Here is an 11010-nt window from a genome sequence, read left to right as displayed (position 1 = left end):
TAGGCAAACTCCGACAGTGGTAACAGAGAAGCCCAATTGTCCTGTTGGTAGTTTACATAACAGCGAAGGTACTGTTCCAAAGTGGCATTAGTGCGCTCCGTTTGCCCATCTGTTTGGGGATGATGAGCGGAAGATAAACGAGAGTCTATGCCCAATAGTTTTTGTAGTGCCTTCCAGAAACGAGAGGTGAATTGGGATCCACGGTCTGTGACCAAACTCTTGGGCAATCCATGTAATCTGAAAACATGTTGAAGGAATAGATCTGCAGTCTCTTTGGCCGTGGGAAGGCCTTCACAGGGAATGAAATGGGTTAACTTGGTGAAAAGGTCCACCACCACTAGGATCGTGGTAAATTCACAGGAAGGTGGTAAGTCAGTGATAAAATCCGCAGAAATTATTTCCCATGGGCGAGATGGGGTAGGAAGGGGGTGTAAAAGCCCTGAGGGCTTCTCCCTTCTTGTCTTGGAGCGCTGGCATACTGGGCAGGTGTTGACATATTTTTCCACATCCTTACGGATCTTGGGCCACCAGAAATCTCTTAGGATCAAATGCATGGTTTTAAATAGTCCGAAATGCCCTGCTGGCTTGCAGTCATGACATAGACGAAGTGCTTTTTCCCTGCCCGGTCCTGGTGGGATATAAACATGATTTCTATAGCAAAGCAGTCCATCCTTAAGCGAAAAGGGAAAATGCAGTCCTTGACGAAGTTGGTCCTGCGCCCAGGCATCTGCTTGCTGACTAGCCCTGATTTCTTGAGCACAGAGGGGCCCTGGAGTAGAGGGAGTTGAATCAATGAGAGTGGATTTGGTGTTCCCCACTGTGAGCGTGGCAAAGTTCTCGGGTTGTAGTAGTTGGGATTCAAAGGTCTCCTTGCGTCCTGCAGCGTATTCCGGTTTACGTGACAGGGCGTCTGCTTGCTTGGTTTGGGCTGGGGTTACATAATGAATCTGGAAGTTAAAACGTTCAAAGAATAAAGCCCAACGTTGTTGCCTCTGATTTAGCTTGCGGGCAGTTCTTAGATGTTCTAGATTCCGATGATCAGTATGGACTTCAATGGGAAATTTGGCCCCTTCTAGCCAATGTCTCCAAGTTTCAAAAGCTGCCTTTATGGCTAATAGTTCTTTTTCCCAAATGGTATAGTTTCTCTCTGGTGCGGTTAGTTGACGAGAATAAAAGGCACAAGGATGAAGGTGATCTCCCACCGGTTGTAGGAGTACAGCTCCAATTGCCACATCAGAGGCGTCCGCTTGCACAACAAAAAGGGTTTCAGGATCTGGATGCTGAAGGATTGGCTGGGACGTGAATAATTTCTTTAGTTGCTGGAACCCTTTCTCTGCTTGATCAGTCCAGCGGAAGGGCTGTTTCCCACGGATGCAGCTGGTGATTGGGTCAGACCAGCGGGCAAAATCTGGAATGAACTTGCGGTAATAGTTCGCGAACCCCAAGAATCGCTGCACCTCTTTCTTGTTGGTTGGCGCCCGCCATTCCAATACTGCTGAAACTTTTGCCGGGTCCATGGAGAGCCCTAGAGGCGAGATGCGGTACCCCAGGAAATCTACCTCTTGTAGATCAAAAGCGCATTTTTCCAGCTTGGCATAAAGCCCATGATCCCGCAATCGTTGTAACACCATTTTAACGTGGTTCTCATGTTCTGATTGTGATCTAGAAAACACCAAAAAATCGTCCAGGTAGATGATCAAGAACCGATCTAGATAATCCTGAAAGATGTCATTGACAAAATGCTGGAACGTTGCGGGAGCTCCACATAATCCATAATTCATAACTCGGGACTCGAATAATCCGAATTTAGTCTGGAAGGCGGTCTTCCACTCGTCCCCTTCTCTGATGCGAACTAGGTTATAAGCCCCCCGTAGGTCCAGCTTGGTGTAGACCTTGGCTCCTCGAAGTCGGTCTAGTAGATCCGAGATTAAGGGCAGGGGATAGCTGTTCCGCTTAGTGATATTGTTCAATGCTCTGTAGTCCACCACCAAGCGTAATTCCCCTGACTTCTTCTTCACAAACATCACTGGGGAGGCGGCTGGGGATTGAGAGGGTCTGATGAATCCCTTGCGAAGGTTTGTCTCTATGAATTCCCTGAGAGCTTCTTGCTCCGGTTCAGTCAGGGAGTAGAGATGCCCTCGCGGGATCGGGGCCCCCTCCACCAAGTCAATGGCACAGTCATAAGGTCTATGTGGGGGTAATTTTTCGGCTTCTTTTTCATTGAATACATCCCAATACTCGGAGTACTTCTTTGGCAAGGTGATAATGGGCTCGGTGTCTGTGGCATGGCAGACCTTGGCTACGAGGCAATGGTTTTGGCAGTACTTTGAAGCAAACTGCAGTTCTCTGTTGGACCAGGAGATGCTTGGGTCGTGAAGTGTCAGCCATGGAATCCCCAAAATCACAGGGAAATGGGGAACCTCAGTAACAAAGAAGGAAATCTCTTCCATATGTTCCCTTATCCACATTCTGGTGGGTTCCGACCACTGGCTTACGGGGCCCGTCTTGAGAGGGCGGCCATCGATGGCTTGCACCACACGGGCATTCTTGAAGTCATGATATTGTAATCCCAGAGAGTCGGCATACTCTCTATCAATGAAATTGTTGGTGGCTCCTGAGTCTATCATGGCGTGGATCATGACGGGTCCCTTTTTTGCTGACCATAAGGTGACCACTAGAAGGAACAGGACCCCGGTTGGCGGCTCTTGAATGGGTTTTTTGACCGGGTTGGCGAGCCTCTCTACGCCCGGTCGTTGGCTTCCCCCGCCGGCTGTGTGCCAGCCGGCTCAGACGCCTTCGTCTCCGTGGAGGACGCCGCCGCAAGACGGGCGGCGGGCTTCCCTTTGGCTGGGCACTCTCTGGCGAAGTGGCCCCCATTCCCGCAATACCAACAGAGGTTTAGGCGTTGGCGGCGGGCCTTCTCGGCGGCATCTAATCTGGGACGCACATTGCCCAACTGCATCGGCACCTCCTCGCTCCCTCTGGGGTATGGGGATGGTGGTGGGGGTCTCCACACTGGACGCGGCTGAACGCTGGCGGGAGCGAGGGGTTTTGCCCCAGCTCTACCGCTCTGGCCTCGTACCCACTGTTTCCTGTTGGCAATCATGACTTCAGCCCGTAAACATTGATCAATGAGTGCTTCAAGAGTGTGGGGAGGATCCACCTTGGAGATTTCCTCCAGCATTTCAATGTTGAGACCCTCCCGAAATTGTCCTCTGAGGGCTACATCGTTCCAGCCGGTGTTGTGGGCCAGCACTCGGAACTCGGCTATGTACTGAGACATGGGTCTGTCTCCTTGAAAGAGGCGGCGGAGTTTGTGACCGGCTGCCTCCAAATTGTCCTCAATTCCCCAGGTCTCCTTAAGGTGGTCCAAGAAGTGTTGCGCTGATCTTAGGTGTGGAGAGGCTTGGTCGAACAGTGCCGTCGCCCAGTTGGCCGCTGGCCCGTCTAGAAGACTGTAAACCCACGCCACCTTGATGTCTTCTTGGGGAAACTCGGCGGCACGGGCCTCTAGGTAAGCCTGGCACTGGCGGCGGAAAACTTGGACCTTGGAGGCTTCTCCAGAAAACTTGGTTGGCAACGCCATGGCCGGGAGGCGAATTCCGCGCTCTCTCAACCCTTTTATTTCTCCATCCTGCGCGTTGAGTCTGTCACGGATGCGGTCCACTTCGTCCTTGCTGATGGTGTAGCTAAGTGGCTGTCCACCCGGCGCGGCTCCGGTAGACATTCTGGCCTTGGTTAATTGGTGCTTATGGTGGCGGAGTCAAACTGTCAGGACCCAGGCTGCAAGGCACCAATAACCATACACAGAGGCCAACATCTATCTACTATCTTTATTGAAGGAGTATATAAAGTTGGTAAAAACAAATGTAAAAGTTAGTCCAGAAGCAGACCTTTCAGGAAAGGTCAAAATTAGTCCAAGTACCAATGTCCAATATGCAATATTAAGGGCCAAAGTTGTAATCCAGTAACCGAAACACTCACCTTGCCAGGCAAGGTGAGGGGAGATGACGAGGTCCTTTAGTCCATGAACTTGAGCAAGGCTAGGAATTAACTTGATACTTGAAAACAAGGCTTGAATCGTGACACAAGGTAACGAGGAACAAGAACAAGGTCCGTGGAATTACTTGGTAAAATCCGTGAAACAAGGCAAGGTTTAGTCCTGGAAGGCGAGGCAAGGTCCGAAGGTAAACAAGGCTGGGAAGCAGGAGCGAAGGCTTGAGAACAAGGACAAGGCTTGAACAGGAACGAGGCTTGGAACGGAGCGCGCTGTCCAGACACAACTCGCTCCGGAGGCTGACGAATTGACTCCGCGAAGTTACTTCGCGGTTAAAACACCTATATAGAGTCTAACTTTCCCGCCGAGAGCAGTTCTCTGGGAACCAGAAACAAAGCTAATCTCTGAGACCAGATGTTTGACTCCTTAAAGATTCTCACGGAAAGCAGGCTTAATTGGCTAAATTCTTAGCAGCTATTCTAGCACTCCTGCGCGAGGCCGCTTCCAAACCTCTCTGTTGTTTACAAAACTCATGGCGAGAAAACACAGGAGATGTAGGCTCAGGGTTTGTTTGACATACTTCTGGAACACAACTCTCTTGCAGGTGCAAGGTTCCCAGATCTGGCTGGGAAGAACCTGGCTGGGAAGATTCCAGTTCTGACTGGGAAGGTAAAAAACCCAAGTTTTCTTCTTCATCAGGCATCACAATGTCATGAGCAGGACTACAAGGCCCATGAGTCATCACATTTTTGTGGGAAAAACTTATGTTTATTTCTATGAATAATATTTTTCCCCAATAATTTAGAATGTATAATTACTAGGTAAAAACTGAACAGAAGTACTCATTTTCTTTATATGTTATCAAGGATAAAACTGGTGAAATTATTCAGCCTTGAATGTGAGGATGAAACAGATGCACATCCTGAATTTTGACCCCATGTAGTGGCCTGCCCCTACTTCAAATTGTGTTCAGATCTTCATTGAGAATACCAGCATTTAGGAATAAAATAAATAGCAGGCACAGTTTTTATTCTGCTTGACTACTGATACATATCTAGTGATGAGCAAAACTGTTTTTGAAGGAACTGTTTCAGTTACATGGGGTAAAGAAAAGAAGCATGAAAGCTTGCAAATCCTCTAATTTAGATAAAGAATATCTTTGCTTGGTGCTGAATGCTAATATTTACCCTATGGATAAGTATGGCTTGCCAGATCAATAGAAACAGATTAAAAATAATTACAGAATACACTTTGTGGATAACACTATTTAAAATGATGTCATGATGTAAGTAAACACTTGTAGCTGTGAAGATTCACAGATACTGTGTACCATACTAAGTTGCGAAAATTTTCCCTGCCCTAAAACTTGGTTTGTGCTTTAAAATAATGATATTTGCAACATTTCTATACTGCTCCGAATGATCTATTGAAACCACAAAGTTTAAGATAAACTACAGCCATGAGAATGGCAAAACTGGCAGTCAGGTCCATTTCACATCATACAGCTATAGCACTATGGTTCTACTTTAACTTCGTTAACTCCTATGGCTCCTGGGATTTGCAGTTTTGACTGATAATTTTAAAGATAGTGTTTGCAATTGTAAATCCCAGGATACTATAGGATGTTGTCATGCCAATTAAAGTAGAATCATAGTGCTATAATTGCAGAGAGTGAAAGGAATCCCAGGCAGGTCAATGTCAGCCAGCTCTGTTTTTGCTGCTGTTTAATTGACTGGAATAACAGTGAACAATAAGTGACTGGAATAATAGTGGGCAAAGACTTGGGACAGTAAGTCAGTATTTCTCAAAAAAAAAAAAAAAACCAGGGGTTGCCATGTGATTTTTTTCGAATGAAAAAATTGAAGGAGGAGCATAAAGACTGATAATTTGAAATAGCAAAAATATATTATTTTGAAATCTTTCATTTTCAAGCAGAGGGCTAGGAAACCTAAGGAACACTCCACATCATATACAGTTATCAACAATAGCAAGCAAGGCAATTATTTTTGACCTTTCTCTGCAATACCCAGATATTGGGAAATATCAGATGTATTCTAAGATGCATAAAACTCATATGATGGTGAGCACTTCCTTCACATTGGCCTGCATGGCTGGGAACTTGTGGGTGGGAGTTCAATTTTTTAGAGATCTCAGTGGCCCCATAGGGAACCAAATTAAATTCGTTGGCAGAGGTTCCTCTTTCTTATAAAGGATAACAAGATCTCCAGCTGTCCTGATTTGGTAGAAACAATTCTCTCCCCCCCCCCCCGCCCTCATTCCCCGCCAATATTTTTAATTATTTTTGTGGCAGGAACATTTCAGATGAATTTTCTGTTGTTCCAATTATTTAGATGTTTCTCCCTTTTCCTACCCAGTTACCCCTTAATCTTCAGTTTACCAGAGATGCAAATGTGCTGCAAACTGAATTCAAAAAGCAAACATAAGTTTTAGTCAGTCAGCAAGTAGCGGGATCTTGCCCTTCTTTGTTTTGTATTTAATTTTTTATTTGAGCATATTAGTAGAGTATAACACTACACATTCACATTACAGAAAAAAATAAAGGAAAAAGACAAAGAAAGGTCTCCCACATATTTATTCATACAATTCTGGTATGACATATATTCTTAGCCTTTCCATTTCTATAACTGTCTACTACTTATATCTGTTTTTGCTCTTCTTTATAGGCTCAGGCAAAAGCAAACTGCTGCAGCTTCATGTAGCTTTTGCATTTTTATTCCATGTTTGCTATGTTGACCACACACAGATTCCGCTTGGCCACACATATCCTGGTTTTCATATGTGAAAAGTTAGCGGGTATGTGATAATTCCCCAATGGTTTTGAGTTTAAAATGTTCACTGTTGGCCTGAATGTATTGACCTAGATTAACTTCTGTTCGATTCAGGAACATAGTTCTCAAATCTGGGAAGTTACCTGTAGCACAATAGGGTAATTACCAGATTTTCAGTGCATTCCATTAGAACAACTTGGGAACAAAGCAATTACTTTCCTTCTTTTCAGGGTGGTTATGAGGAGGGAGGACAAACGTAAGCAGGATGAAAAGCAAAAATAATAAAAAATATTTTCAGGAACATTTTTTAATGTAATACCACTTTTAACACCTTGCCAGGCTGAAGACCAGAGAAGGTGTTTTCCTATCACTGCTTTTGTATATATTTTGTATATTCTGTAGTCAAAAAGCAGGAGTGCTTGAAAGAACAGTGGTTCAAATCAAAATATAGTTGCTATGCCGAAACAGTATTATTAAAGCGTATGTTGGTAAGTCTTAATGGAAATCTAGTTTAGCCGCAAAATATCTCAAATCAATATCTTTAATAGAAAGTGCCCTTTATGGAAGAAAAGGCACACATTAAATTTACAATGAAATTGAAATTCTTTAGCTTACCAATGGCCACAGTATCTGTGGGTAAAAAAAACAAAAAAACAAACAATACAAAGAACTGAAATAGGATTGATTTGGACAGTGAAAGTATTTATTTTGCTTCATAGTTCCATCATAAAAATAAGATGTTGCAAAATGCAAGTGTAACCCATTGCTATAACATACCAGCAATTGGAGCTGGGCTGCAGCAGTTTTACTTCTCTATTAAAAATGTGCCCCAAATCTGGATTCTCGGGGAAAAAGGAAGTTAGCCATTCTTGTGAAACAAATAGATGGTACTTGGCAGATAAAATGGAACTTGACGAAGCAGCTTTGGAGAAGCATATATTATGCATGCCTGCTACTATGCTGTTTTAACTAAACAAGAGGATTTGAATATCAAGTGTCTCCAGGTTCATTTGAAATTTTGATTTCTACTCAAAATTTTAAAAAGAGAGCTTTAATTAAAATTCATTTCCTGCTGTCTCTTTCAGCTTCCTTCTTTGTTTCTATCTTCCATCTCTGTATACCTCTGCAGAAGCATTTTCCTTTCTGCGGCAAAGTATAGATATTGTTTGTCGTGAGAAAAACACAGAACCAGAAAGAATTGTGGATAAGGCAAGCACTGGAGTTACTCAGAAATGCCCCATGGGACCATCCAGAGACCTCAGTGGGCATGAAGAAGGGAGTACAGTACCCCTCTGCCAATGACAATTTCCTGTTCCAATTGTGTGCTCAGTGAGGAATCTAGGCTATATATCCAAGAAACACAATGTACACTGTGTTTTGTTCAATCACAATGTTCTTTCTGATTAGAACGGATGAATCCATATTTGCAAAATTATTCAACCGTGCCATGTTGTTCCCCTGGTTTCAAAGTGAAAGCACTTATTTTATATGACAGAGGGGATTTAATGCATTTTCTTTATAAAAAACTGTTTATGGTTTTGAGGAAAGCTTGTTTTTAAAATGTGTGCCATGTGCCTTGAATCAGGATCAAGGTGGAATCGGTGTGTGTTTAACAAAACACATTAGTTACCTATTATTATTATTATTATTATTATTATTATTATTATTATTATTAATAATAATAATAATAATATCTGCATTTCTATACTGCTTTTCTCACCCCTGGGGGGACTCAAATCGGTTTACAATATAATAAATGGCAAAATTTAATGCCTCACATATGTATAAAAATATATCACATATCTAAATCAGAAACATATAACTGTAGACAGGGCCATAGCCAGAAAAAAAATTCAGGGTTTTTTTAAAAAAAAATATAGGGGGGGGGGGGTTGAACCCCTAACCCCACCCCACCCCACCCCCCGGCTACAGACCTGTCAATATCTGCTTGAGATAGTGCCTGGAGGGACTCTTAATTTTTTGCGTCTCATAGACTTAGCATGGGGATTTGGTTAAGCAGTTAAAATTCATGATTAACCAGGTTTTTTTTAACCTGAAAAATTTGGGGGGGGGGGGTTGAACCCCTAACCCCCCCCCCCCCCCCTCAGCTGCAGGCCTGACTGTAGATTAAACCATTAAAACTATAAAAACATTAAACGTAGACATACACATGAAACATGTTATTGCAGTAATTAGCATAGATCCCTTCACCTCCACTGAGTTTCAACCCTTCTTTTTACACCCTCCCCCCTCCCCCCTCCCCCCTCCCCCAGGGAGCAAGATGGTGGAGGACCTCGATGCCTGAGGCCCCCACAGGTGTGGTCCTTTTATGCCCCGCTCCCTGGAGGCAGGCCGGTGTTCTTGCCGGGCCTGTCTTCGCAGAGTCACAGGGTCAGGGCATCAGTTCTGCAAGGAGTGAGTTCCAGGAGCTGAGCCAGAGGCAACAAAGAAAACAAAGGCTGCCTCTTGCCTCAAAGTCCCTGGTGATGTACCTTCACTCCCTTGATGGTCCTCTATGCCTCAGTATGACAAGTGGTATGTCATTGGCTAGGGATGACAATTGTAGTGTTGCTATTTTATTACTGTATGTATGGGTGTATTTGAATTACTGAAGGCTTACAGGGCTTCAGAATATGCATGGGTGGGATGCCCATGGTTCCCATGGTGACCTGAGTCCAAAAGGAGTTCAAGTTTTCATATTCATACCAGGAAAGGGTTGCCTTTTAAAAAATTCAATGTATGTATGCAGATATCTGCATATTTTGAAGAATATGCAAATATCTAAAATAGAGGTGTCCCCTTTGGATATTCAGAAATCTACATACATACGCTAAACAAACAAACAAACAAAAAGAAACTGTCAACTTCACGCTTGCTGTATATAAGCCAGCCAGTGGGAGTGCAGATGGGTGGTAAAAATGACAGGAAAGCAAGGCAGACTGTTGGTGTATATGAATATAAAATGCATTTATAAATTTTCATGGGAAGATAAAAATGCAACTAGTGCTGTCATTTGATATAAAATAATTTGATATAGTAGGAGCCTCCAGTGGCCTAGGGGATAAAAGTCTTGTGACTTGAAGGTTGGGTTGCTGACCTGAAGGCTGCCAGGTTCGAATCCCGCATGGGGAGAGCATGGATGAGCTCCCTCTCTCAGCTCCAGCTCCATGCGGGGACATAAGAGAAGTCTCCCACAAGTATGGTAAAACATCAAAAACATCCAGGCGTCCCCTGGGCAACATCCTTGCAGACGGCCAATTCTCTCACTCCAGAAGCAACTCCGGTTGCTCCTGACACAGAAAAAAAAATGATATAGTGAACATGTTAACCTAGTAGGGACACCGCTTTGTACTGAAGTGATTTCAGGTTATAGGAAATGTGTGGTTTTTCAAGATCAAATTGAGTTTGGATGAAAACAGGTGAGTGTGGGTAAAACTGGAACAAAATACTGTGCACTGGAGCTAGGATATTGCCTTCATGTGGATTTATTTCTCCATACTGAGAGCCAGTGTGGTGTAATAGTTTGAATGTTGGACTATCACTCTGTGTGACCAGAGCCTGAATCCCAAGGGATTCTATGGCAGAGCAGGGATTCAGGCTCTGGTTATACAGCATAATTGTCCAGCATTTAAACTACAGTCAGTCCCCGAGTTTCACACATGTGAATTATAAATGACATAGTTTAGAATGGGAGGGGAGTGAGACAATAGGAAGTGAGAAAAATCTAGGAAGGGAAATTCAGTCCTTGAAGAGTTATCATGGGGAAAAGTATTTCCATTTAAGCTTTATCACCAATCCTTGTTTCCACAACAAGCCATTTTTTTCTAAATCCAATTATCACAGGGACAGAACATGAGGTGAAGCTTTCTAGTCAGGGGCATTGAGACCAGAAACAAACACCATAGGGGTGTTAACCCTTCCGTATTCTATCTAAAGCTAAAAGGTATATGTTTTTAACTGGAGTTACACTTTAAAAATGTACCTGTTCTGACTTACATACAAATTCAACTTAAGAACAAACCTACAGAACCTATCTTGTTCATAACTTGGGGACTGTCTGTATTACACAGTGCTAGCTTTCAGTATGGAGGGATAAATAGATCTAAAGAAATGAATGCATCTGCAGTTATGCACTCCTAAAAAAAACTTTTGAAGTTGAAGGCCTTTGATTGTTTCTTTGCAATTGTCAGTGTAGTAATACTAGTGCTTAGGCTTTCATAGCCT

The sequence above is a fragment of the Anolis carolinensis genome, chromosome 2 (genome assembly GCF_035594765.1).
Source record: "Anolis carolinensis isolate JA03-04 chromosome 2, rAnoCar3.1.pri, whole genome shotgun sequence".
Lineage (NCBI taxonomy): Eukaryota > Metazoa > Chordata > Lepidosauria > Squamata > Dactyloidae > Anolis > Anolis carolinensis.
Note: the sequence above shows the minus strand (reverse complement) of the source record.